General features: G+C 35.3%; 1 pseudogene; it reads left to right on the top strand.

Annotated features, from left to right (window-relative positions):
• Positions 1-1,681: 1,681 nt before the first annotated feature.
• Positions 1,682-8,569, top strand: LOC125668995 (uncharacterized; annotated as a pseudogene).
• Positions 8,570-10,276: the final 1,707 nt, after the last annotated feature.

Here is a 10,276-nt window from a genome sequence, read left to right on the forward strand (position 1 = left end):
ATATTTCCAGATTTAAATGCAATCTGTGCATCTCGCCGTTCGTTCATGAATTTTTTTTAATCAGATATATCGTTTTTGGTTCAAGCATGTATATATGATTGTGTGTGTTTCCGGGAACTGCTTAATTAACCCCTTCTCATTCATTAAAGTAGTCACATTTAATTTATACCGTTGCATTTTCTCGATCAAAACTGGTTGCGAGGAACTTTGAATACGGGGGCGAGGTAGGTGGGAGTTAATTCTAATATCTGGTCATCCAGTGCATGATAATATATGGGAAATTCTCTGCAAAACATTAGTAAGCAAAAATATCATTTACATTATATTTCCTTGGAAACGCGGTCCCAATACAGACGTTACAGGAGAATGTAAGAATTCTCGCTGAAAATAATGTCATATCAACGACAGCTTAGAGCGATGAATATCTCAAATTTTCACTTCAAATGCGAGTGTGTACAAAATGAAGGCATCATTCTAAGCAGGTTGGCCCGCCCACAATGTGTAATTTACATTGATCTATATATGGTAATGTCCTAGATAAAAGCGTGGGTTATTCCTGGATGCCGCAGTGATGCATAAGATCAAAGTAAGCTTAGCATATAGATTTGGCCAAGTAAAATTAAGAAAAATGAAGATACCTATCGAAGTTATTTTGGGTCGACGCATACAATTTCATACGAAATGGCGCCAATACGTCCCATAGTTAAATAATAAACCCCCGACTTTACTCGGATCTCGATTTCTTCACCAAAACATTCAAATCTTAAACTTACATGTCTCAATAATTTAATATGTTGCACATACAAGACGATGAATGTTACAGTGTATTTGCGTATGTTAAGTATGGTTCCATGTAACAATCAGGCAGACGGTGATATAGTAACATAGTTTATAGGAAATCATTCGGTGATAATATTTTTTTCATATGACGCACCTTTACAGAGCTGTGTTACTAAAAATAGAATACCCATGTTTTAACCAAAATTGACTCATAAAAATGCTATATATTCTTAAAAGGTTTTGTTAAATGAAAAGATCATACATTTTCAGTGAGTTAGTATGCTAAGTTTGGATTCATTTTGTGAACATGGACTTATCACGAAAATGCGATTTTGCCTGATTTTTACGTGAAACCATACTTAAAAGATATACATTAATTATTGAAAAAAAAAGATATTTTATCTCGGTGCTCATAGTGAAATTAAAAAATCTGATATTTCCGGGGAAAATTTCCATTATCACTTCCGACACAATGATTACTCATGTGCGCGACAAATGATAAACTAAGTTGAATGTTATCTTTTTGTAGTACAGATATGAAATAAATAAATATGATCACCTTTTTATTTCAATTCAGTAATCGGTGTTATTAATTTTTTTTTTTATTTCGCTCGGCGTTTTTGACAGATAGTCAGCTGCTAATTGTATCGATTGTAAAATGTACCACAAACATGTCAAAATGTTGTAATACGACAAGGATGTTGATTCTCGACCAACAACAAAAAAATCATATATATATAGCATGTGATAAATTGCCACCGGGAAACGAGGTTTTTGGTGTAGGCCTATTCCCATATTAATGTCTACACATGCATTTCTGTTAAATCTATTTTTGACGAGTCTAAAGGTCTTCTAAATACATGTAACTCGACGAACAGTCTCAGTGTACAATATTGCGGTCATGGCCAAACTGGTACAGTCCGGGTAAAGGACTTACTTCTAGCAGAAATTAAAAGAAATAATCGATCATATCTCAACAAATAATATTAAAAATTACTTTTGATAAATTACTATCGGGCAACGATGTTTTTGGTTTATTTCCATATTAATGTTTACACGTACATTTTTGTGGGATCTACTTTTGACGAGTCTAAAGTTGCCAACAGAAACAACAGACTACAACCTTCAATCACCACCCCTAATTAAAAAAACCCCCACTGAATCCTCAAAATACCAATGATATCAGTATATAATTGGGAAAAGGCATAGAATTGCACTGTCATATATAAAATCAACCAAAACAATTTCTCTTTCTTAATTATAGGCATTTTAGTATATTGAAAATGCATGTATAATGCCAAATTCAGCATAAGTGAATTTACACGTACATGTAATAGCATTGTATAAGAAGAATATAAAAAATTACTAAGTTGACTGTCCTTTTTTTCAAAATAGATCAATAAGAGCAAAGGGCAATCACTCCGAGTGCACTTCCAAGGTTGAGTGATGCGGATATTTCAGATGCATTATTGATTAGTTTGTTATTCTATTGGAGCATAATCATAAAAAGAATGGATGATAACTCATCATTTTTGGGTTAATCAAATATGTGGACAAGTTTCGTTAAAACAATGGCAAACTTTGGTTAACAAATATAATCATTGCAATGTATCCGCCAATAGAGCGGCGGTGACGTATTGGCGTTGAACCGCGTTCGACCCGCGAATGTAAAAAAGTGAGTTATATGTGAAAAGTTCGAAGAAGACAAAAATAGATAGTGATAGCGTATGCATATCCGTGCTCTGTACGAAAATAGTAAGTATATAGGAAGAAACTAACGGGAAGCATAACAAGAATAGATATGGGTTACCCCATATCCAAGATATTCGACTTTTAATTTACTTGAATTTTCACTATGCTCAGCTGATCTCTAAGAAAAGACTGCACTTGTTATGAAACTAGTGTATAGTCCTTCATGTCCGTAGCAAATACCGTCACCAGTCTTTTGTCACTAGCAAACAGTGCACACACCGGTGCTTGCAAGACATATGAAAAAATGGATAGATGGCACAAATACGGTACAAAGATATTTATGCTTTTTTGTCGAATGATAAAGAAGGAAATCAAGGAAGTTGGGGATTAGCAAATTTATTAAAATACAGCAGAAAAGTATAGCTTTACAATACTACATGAGAATGCGTATACCTATTAATACAACTTATCGGGGCACATACTTTGTGCAGGCTTAATTTTTGCTAAAAATGATCATTTTTATCACAAAATTTCCCTATCAAACCAGTCTTATTTCATCATTCTTTCCAAATTTTTCCTTTTATATCTGTATGGAAATTGAAAGCAAAGACATGAAAAAATTGAAATCTCTCGGAATAAATACAATTGTACTCTAATTTTTACCATGTAACAAATTAATGTGAACTTTAGAATGGCAAAAACAAGAAGGATTGATGTAATCTACACTTTCTCCAAATTTTGTGTATGGTATAACCTTAACAGCAAAGAAACCCTTAAAAAAATAAATAGACATGTATATGTCACACTGAATACATTGCAAATATCTTCAGACTGGTGACCTTCACCTTTTAATTGTGGTCTGAAGTGTTGTATACGCATTCCGTCATTGAACAACGGGAAAACCCCACATAAATTAATGATTAACATTCTCTCTCAGAAGAAATTGTATGATAATTAACGAACAATATTCATCAAAGTAATGTAATTGTTGCAATAGTATAATCAATCGTGAAAAAATTTTCAATCGAAGAATGACCTATATTTCGTGAAAAGACTGAGGAGGCAGCTAGCGTAGGAATATGAACACTTCTTATATACATTTCTGGGGGAAAAGTGATTTTTCTTAAAAATATTTGACTTTAATTTTGTTTTCTCCCACGTATTACATACACATCGATATTCTATACATTTGTTGTAATCCTGTATCTGCTGATCATGAATGGAAGTATATTTTTTCGGAGCAATTGTGTGAAGAGTACCTGAATCCAGTAATATATCTTGAATAGATAGTATGCATTGATCGAATATATTAAAAATATCACAAACACTTCCGTAATTGAAAAAATTCAAATGTCCTACAACTAAAATTCTTATTTTCAAAAACTGCAATAGACAGTTGCAAGATGTAAAGATCTAAAGATCAGATTGCTTGTTGCATCTGTAAGTGGTGAGCAATGGCCATATATGGAAAAATTCTAGCTACATCACTAAGATTTAGAGCGAGATTAATATAAGCCTTTTGGCTTGTTTCTCAATCTATTTCATGTATAAGACATTGTTTGTAAACATTATCGAATTATTTACGAATAAATATTGTTTAAACTAAGATTACCAGTTCGACGAATAAGTCAAGGAAACAGTTAGAACGACTGTTTTGAAGTCAGAGTTATCTTGTTGGACTTAGCACGGTCTGACGCTATTTCAAATGAAACAAGGCGACTCGCGTAACGACTTTTGGCTACGTCCAGGCATATCCCGACCGACATAAAGCAGATATCAAACGAAAACGATTAGGACCGAAAACATACACATTGAATCCTAGAAAAACCTAAACTTAAATTTTCGTTGATTTTTATATGCGAGAATTCGGAAAAATATTCTTCATATCAATGAAAATTACACGAGAAACGCAGCTCTAGTATTTGGGTTCATAAGCGATGTAATGGATGCCACATTTTGTTTCATCTATGAATTAAAATGTTTCCGTCGAAACTGTGCAAAATGAAAAGGAAAGATAACGACAGTGATCGAACTAATACATGTACATGTAAACACCATAAAGAATACAAAATTAAGAGTAGGGCAAACACAGACCCCTGGGTACACCAGAGGTGGGATCATGTGCACAGGAGGAGTAAGCATCCCCTGTTAACCAGTCACATAAACTAAATTTACTTCCAGAAGAAACCGGTAACGCAGAAAGCGATGAAACGATTAAGCTGGAAAAATTTGGGGGGAGATGACATCAAGGTTAAGGGTAACAAAACAATTAGGAAAATCATACTAGTTATAAAAAAAAAAAAAGAATCAAAAGTCTCTGGAGGATTTAGAGGGGGCGTGGGGGGCGCACGCCCCCCCCCCCAATTAAGTTACAAATCAATGCGTACTACAATAAGAGGGAAAATCAAATCATATCTATAATAATTGATTCTAAAAGGTGAATGTCAAATACATAAAGTCCCTAACTGGGTACCTGTAAAGTGCGAAACGAAATCGAAACGAAACGAAACGAAATCTACCGAAACGAAACGAAATCTGCCGAAACGAAACGAAACCCACCGAAACGAAACGAAACCCACCGAAAAGAAACGAAACCTACCGAAACGAAACGAAACAGATTGTATAATCGAACTCTTTTAATTATAATAATTAAAAATGGTATCTTAGGCCCCTATTAAAGTTTACACATATAAATAAAATTCGCCTCCCCTTTGATGTAGGCTTTCGACTTGACTGATACAAAGTTTTAAAAGTTGGAAAGGGGGGGGGGGGGGTAAGCACAAAGTACATAGATACCATGTGCAATTAGCTTCGGATCCATAAATTTCAGAATGGAGGGTTACAGTCTCACAGGTCAGAGGTCTGGGGAAACACACTAAACAAGGGGTGGGGTCGTCGGCGTTGGGTCCGCCTTTGGGCATTAATTATACATGTTTCAGTATTTTTTGCTCTAAAGACAAATATATGTATACATGTGGATATTGTGTATTTGTATGTAGTATATCAAACGATGGATTCTGAATATGTCCTCCCGTTCTCTTTGTGATTTCTGCTTAAAATTCCCTTGTTCATAAGCCTTTTCAGTTTACAAAATGCCGGCCTCCTCCTAATATTATTGCTTTAAAAAAATTCCGTTTTCCGTCCCGTTTTCAATTCCCCGTCTTAGCAACACCCAAAATGTATAGAGTTTTTTCCATTATTGAAAGTACTCGCACCTCAGCAGTTAGAGATAAAATAAGAGGTTAAAAGCTCTTCCTGCTTTCAATTTTCTCAGACACCAGCTTCTTCAAACAATGTATCTATGCCCAAAGGCGGATCCAACGTCGGCGACCCCACCCCTCGTATAGTGTGTTTCCCCAGATCTCTGAGACCGTAACCCTCGGTTCTGAAATTTATGGATCCGAAACTAATTGTACATGGCATTTAATCAACTACGGATATGTACTTTGTGCTTACTCCCCCCTTTCCAGCTTTTAAAACTTTGTAACAGTCAAGCAGAAAGCCTACATCAAAGGGGAGGCGAATTTTATTTATATGTGATAACTTTCACAGGGGCCTAAGATACCATTTTTAATTAATATAATTAAAAGAGTTCGTTATACAATCTGTTTCGTTTCGGTAGGTTTCGTTTCGTTTCGGTAGGTTTCGTTTCGTTGGGTTTCGTTTCGTTTCGGTAGGTTTCGTTTCGTTTCGGTAGATTTCGTTTCGTTTCGTTTCGTTTCGATTTCGTTTCGCACTTTACAGGTACCCGTCCCTAACTCCGTATTTTACATTTAAGTAGGAGAAATAAGCATTATATCTTGCTCTAATATTGTACACACATAAATAAATAACTGTATAGAGATTCCGAGTTGATTATATTTTTTTCAATAGAAATACTAGTATGCGTTTCTTGAGAATTGCTTATATATACCTTGGTTTAATATTTTGCAGCCCCTCCTTCCCTCCTCAAAATCATGCATTAATTTTTTATTGGCTATTATAATTGTTTTAATCTACTTTTTATTTCAAAAACGGGAAACATCATAGGCATAACATGTGATGAAAAGGTGCAAGGGGGTCCATGCGCTCCGGACACCCCCCCCCCCTCCCCCATTTTGCGGACCAAAAAATTAATTTATTCAATTTTAACGAGACTTTGCGTCGAAAAGATATGAAAGGTGGATACTTGCATGTAATAGCATCATTCAAATTTATCAACACCAGTATATCATTTAATTCCATGATGAATAAGACGAAACACTGATATATATTTACGATATTTTCGTCAGATACAAGTATCACTTAAAATTCTTAAAAAGTATATGTAACATAAAAGTTTTGTTTAAGAAGCAGACAATTTAAAAGTGAAAAAGAAGTACCAGAAAATGCTCAGAATGCAGGATTTTGCACCATTTACCGCAGAGCTTCTGAGGGCCGCCTAGGACTATTAGGAGTAACATTTAAATCAGCTTCTTTTTTGGGGGGGGGGGGGGGGGGGATTTAAAATCAGATCTGAGTATAGGGATAAAAATTACTAGAACGCGAGAAACAAGTAGTAAAAACGAAATCATTTGCATGTGTAAACTGTCTCAAAATCTCCCTAAAATATGATATATGCAAGCAAAAAAAAAAGGTGTAAATGAGATTGTGAAAGTAACTAAACGATCGATCAAGTGCTAGACACCCCCCCCCCCCTTCACAAATTCCTGGAACCGCCTACGAGATGTGTGTAGGGGGATTCAATTCAAAGAAATACAAATAGATGGACTCAAATCACAGCTCAATGACGAACAAATAAGTTTGACTAGAAAGAAATTTACTGATAAATTTTTTTGCCTTATTTGAGTAGTGTTGATAAAGGTGTGTTTCTGTTTGTAAGAGGGGATGTAACTTCACCTATGAAGGCTAATTATATTGTTAGATTTTACTCTTAAGATCATTAAAATCCAGGGGCTTCGCCCACTGGGCCCCCACAAGGGCTTTGCCCTGGACCCACTGGGGGCCTTAGGGCGGCCCCCAGACCCCCCTTGTCTCTGGAATTTTTTTTTACGTCCCCCCCCCCCCCCAGAATTCCTGGATCCGCCCCTGAAAGTCATTGATTTATTTTCACAGTTATTGCAACTATCAGAATCGTTTCCGTTGCATCAACATCGAGTAACTTGGCAACACAACATATTCCGAACACTTGTTTCCAATCTTCCACTGTGCCTGTGTCGATATCACTTTTCCGAAAACTACCGCTATGCAGACTAAAAACAACTCCAAAGTTAATAATTTCAGAACACTGAAGTCTCAATTCAGATCACGATAATTCATCGTCATGCACTACTTGACAATGATGGTGTGAAAAAGTTTCGAGGAGAATCCGTAATTATTACCGAGTACTTCTTTGTAATAAGCATTGACAACAATATCAGTATTTTGTTTATTAAGTTAGGAAATCTACTAGTATATCCGAATACTTGTCATCCATTTCCTACCTCGTTGAAACCATGAATGAGTTTACAGATGGATGTGCAACGCAATATAAAATTCGGCATTGTTTAGGGGATATCAGAAACTTGTCGGTATATCGGTTTCAAGCATTTCACTCGAAATTTTCAGACTGCACATGCTAAAGATTCAGTAGTTTGTTGTTCAATAATTTGTTTAGAATATGTTAATTCTTATTTTAAAATACAATTACATGTAAATACAATAAATACATGTAGTTCTAAAAATTATTTTATAGCCTCCTTTACCTTACATGTATTGATTTCAATGCATGCATTACAGGACCTCAAGCAATTGAAGGACTCCACGAAAGACAAGTAGATTTGGCAGTTTTGCGTGGACAAGCCCATATACAAAATGGGCTGAACTTGTATGAATTTGCTATCGCAAATTTGACAAGACCAAATCTGTTTGTCGAAGACAAATATTTCGTTTTCTTGACTCCATCCCACGAGATTGCAACTTGCAATTTAAAACTGTTTCAAATATCAGGTATATTTGCCAAGTTCTCGTTGACAACTTGTCTTCATAAATCATCACGCGAGAATTGTCTTGCTTTTGTGAAAAATGCGACACTTTTCAGCGAATGCCCGAATGTTCCCAAAAGCTGGTCAATTTCTAGATATTGAAATGGTCGACGAAACCGCTATTATCGATGTTGAATCGGATGACAAAGAGGAATCGTTGTCCAAAATTATGTCTTTTGTCACAATTTATGACGTTATAAGCGTAACGTAGAGTAACATCAATGCCGCGAGCGACGTCATTTCATCAGTATGGCTACTTTCGGAGCAACACATCTTGTTTAATATTGCTTCTAAATATTAGAATTCAGATTAGCTATGCAGAACAGGAAAATTATTATATATTCCATAACCAGTGGAGCTAGTGATAGTTTTAACTAATATTCAGGTGACTCATTAGGCCTTTGGGTCTCTAATGCATGAATTTTCCCTACAGGTTTGTACACTCTTTATAAATTATACAATGCTTATTGATAAATATTGAGGTGAAAGGAATTTAGTGTATCCTGTAACTTTTATTCAGATGAATATAATGTTGAAAATCATGTTTTTCTGGTTTTCAGCTGAATACAATATTTCAAATATGCATTATATCGATGAACCCCGCGGATGGGGGGAGGGGTTTACATTCACTGGTCCCATTAGGACAATTCTAGTTGATTTAGGGTTAATATAGTATGCAAGCACAATATGAAAATCAACCATGCCACTTACTATAACGGAGAAATTTCACTGATTAAAACTAGGCTTGTGAATAGTTCCCAATGTAACCACAAAGAGTCGGGGGGGGGGGGTCAAACATGTAGCAATTTATTTATGCGAATGCTGAAATATTTAATCTTTGTGGTAAAGATTGGGATTCTGAACAACATCATATTGTTTTTCCTCTTTTAAAATACTTTTTAGCATGTCATTGCTACGTGGGATACATTATTAGATAATTTTTTAGGATAATCACCGCCTTGCTATCTAAAAAATAGATTTTGAAGATTTTTATCATCCTATTGTGCGATTTCATTACATTACATATTTTCCCTGTTTTCGTTTAAATTAAGATTTCTTAATCCAATTGATAGAGGCTAGATGAGATGGACTCCCTGCCCTCAGAGCTTCGTAGAAAATAAACATATTCATTTTAATCACTAAGCGCACGGTACTGGTGTCACTTTACGTTACACTTATAACGTCATAATTGTGGCAAAATATATAATCACGAAAGCAACGTCACATTTTAAACAAATTCATTATCTCCAAGCTGTAATATCATAACTAAAGCACATGCATGACTTAATGTTTAAAAATTGAAAATAAATCTTTGTACGTGTATAGTGTACATTCATAAAAATTATGAATTCTTAGAAATACTCCAAAGTATACGTACTGTATTTATTTCACCGTGCCTACAACAGCAGGCATGTCGTATGAAATAAGGGTACCCGTTTCGGTAGGTTTCGTTTTGCTTCGGTAGATTTCGTTTCCTTTCGATTTCGTTTCGCATTTTACAGGTAACCATCCCATGAAATAAGGCTTGCAATTCTTATGAATATGACCTCTGAGAAATTTGAACACAGTAAAAAAAAAATCAGTTTTGGTTTTTTCTAGGATATATATAGACTTGCTCAAGTCTCTATGTTTAATAATCATTGCTCTCGATCTTTAATACTTTTTATTAATGCCAAACACGGAAGGGGGGGGGGGGGGGTTAAAAACTCCCGTACGTTTCTGTCATCGATCTACATCGATAACGCTCTAGTGGGGAAAAAACAACAACCAGCGCATAGAAAGTATATGTAGTTTTGCGCTTT

Source organism: Ostrea edulis, chromosome 4 (genome assembly GCF_947568905.1).
Source record: "Ostrea edulis chromosome 4, xbOstEdul1.1, whole genome shotgun sequence".
Classification (NCBI taxonomy): domain Eukaryota; kingdom Metazoa; phylum Mollusca; class Bivalvia; order Ostreida; family Ostreidae; genus Ostrea; species Ostrea edulis.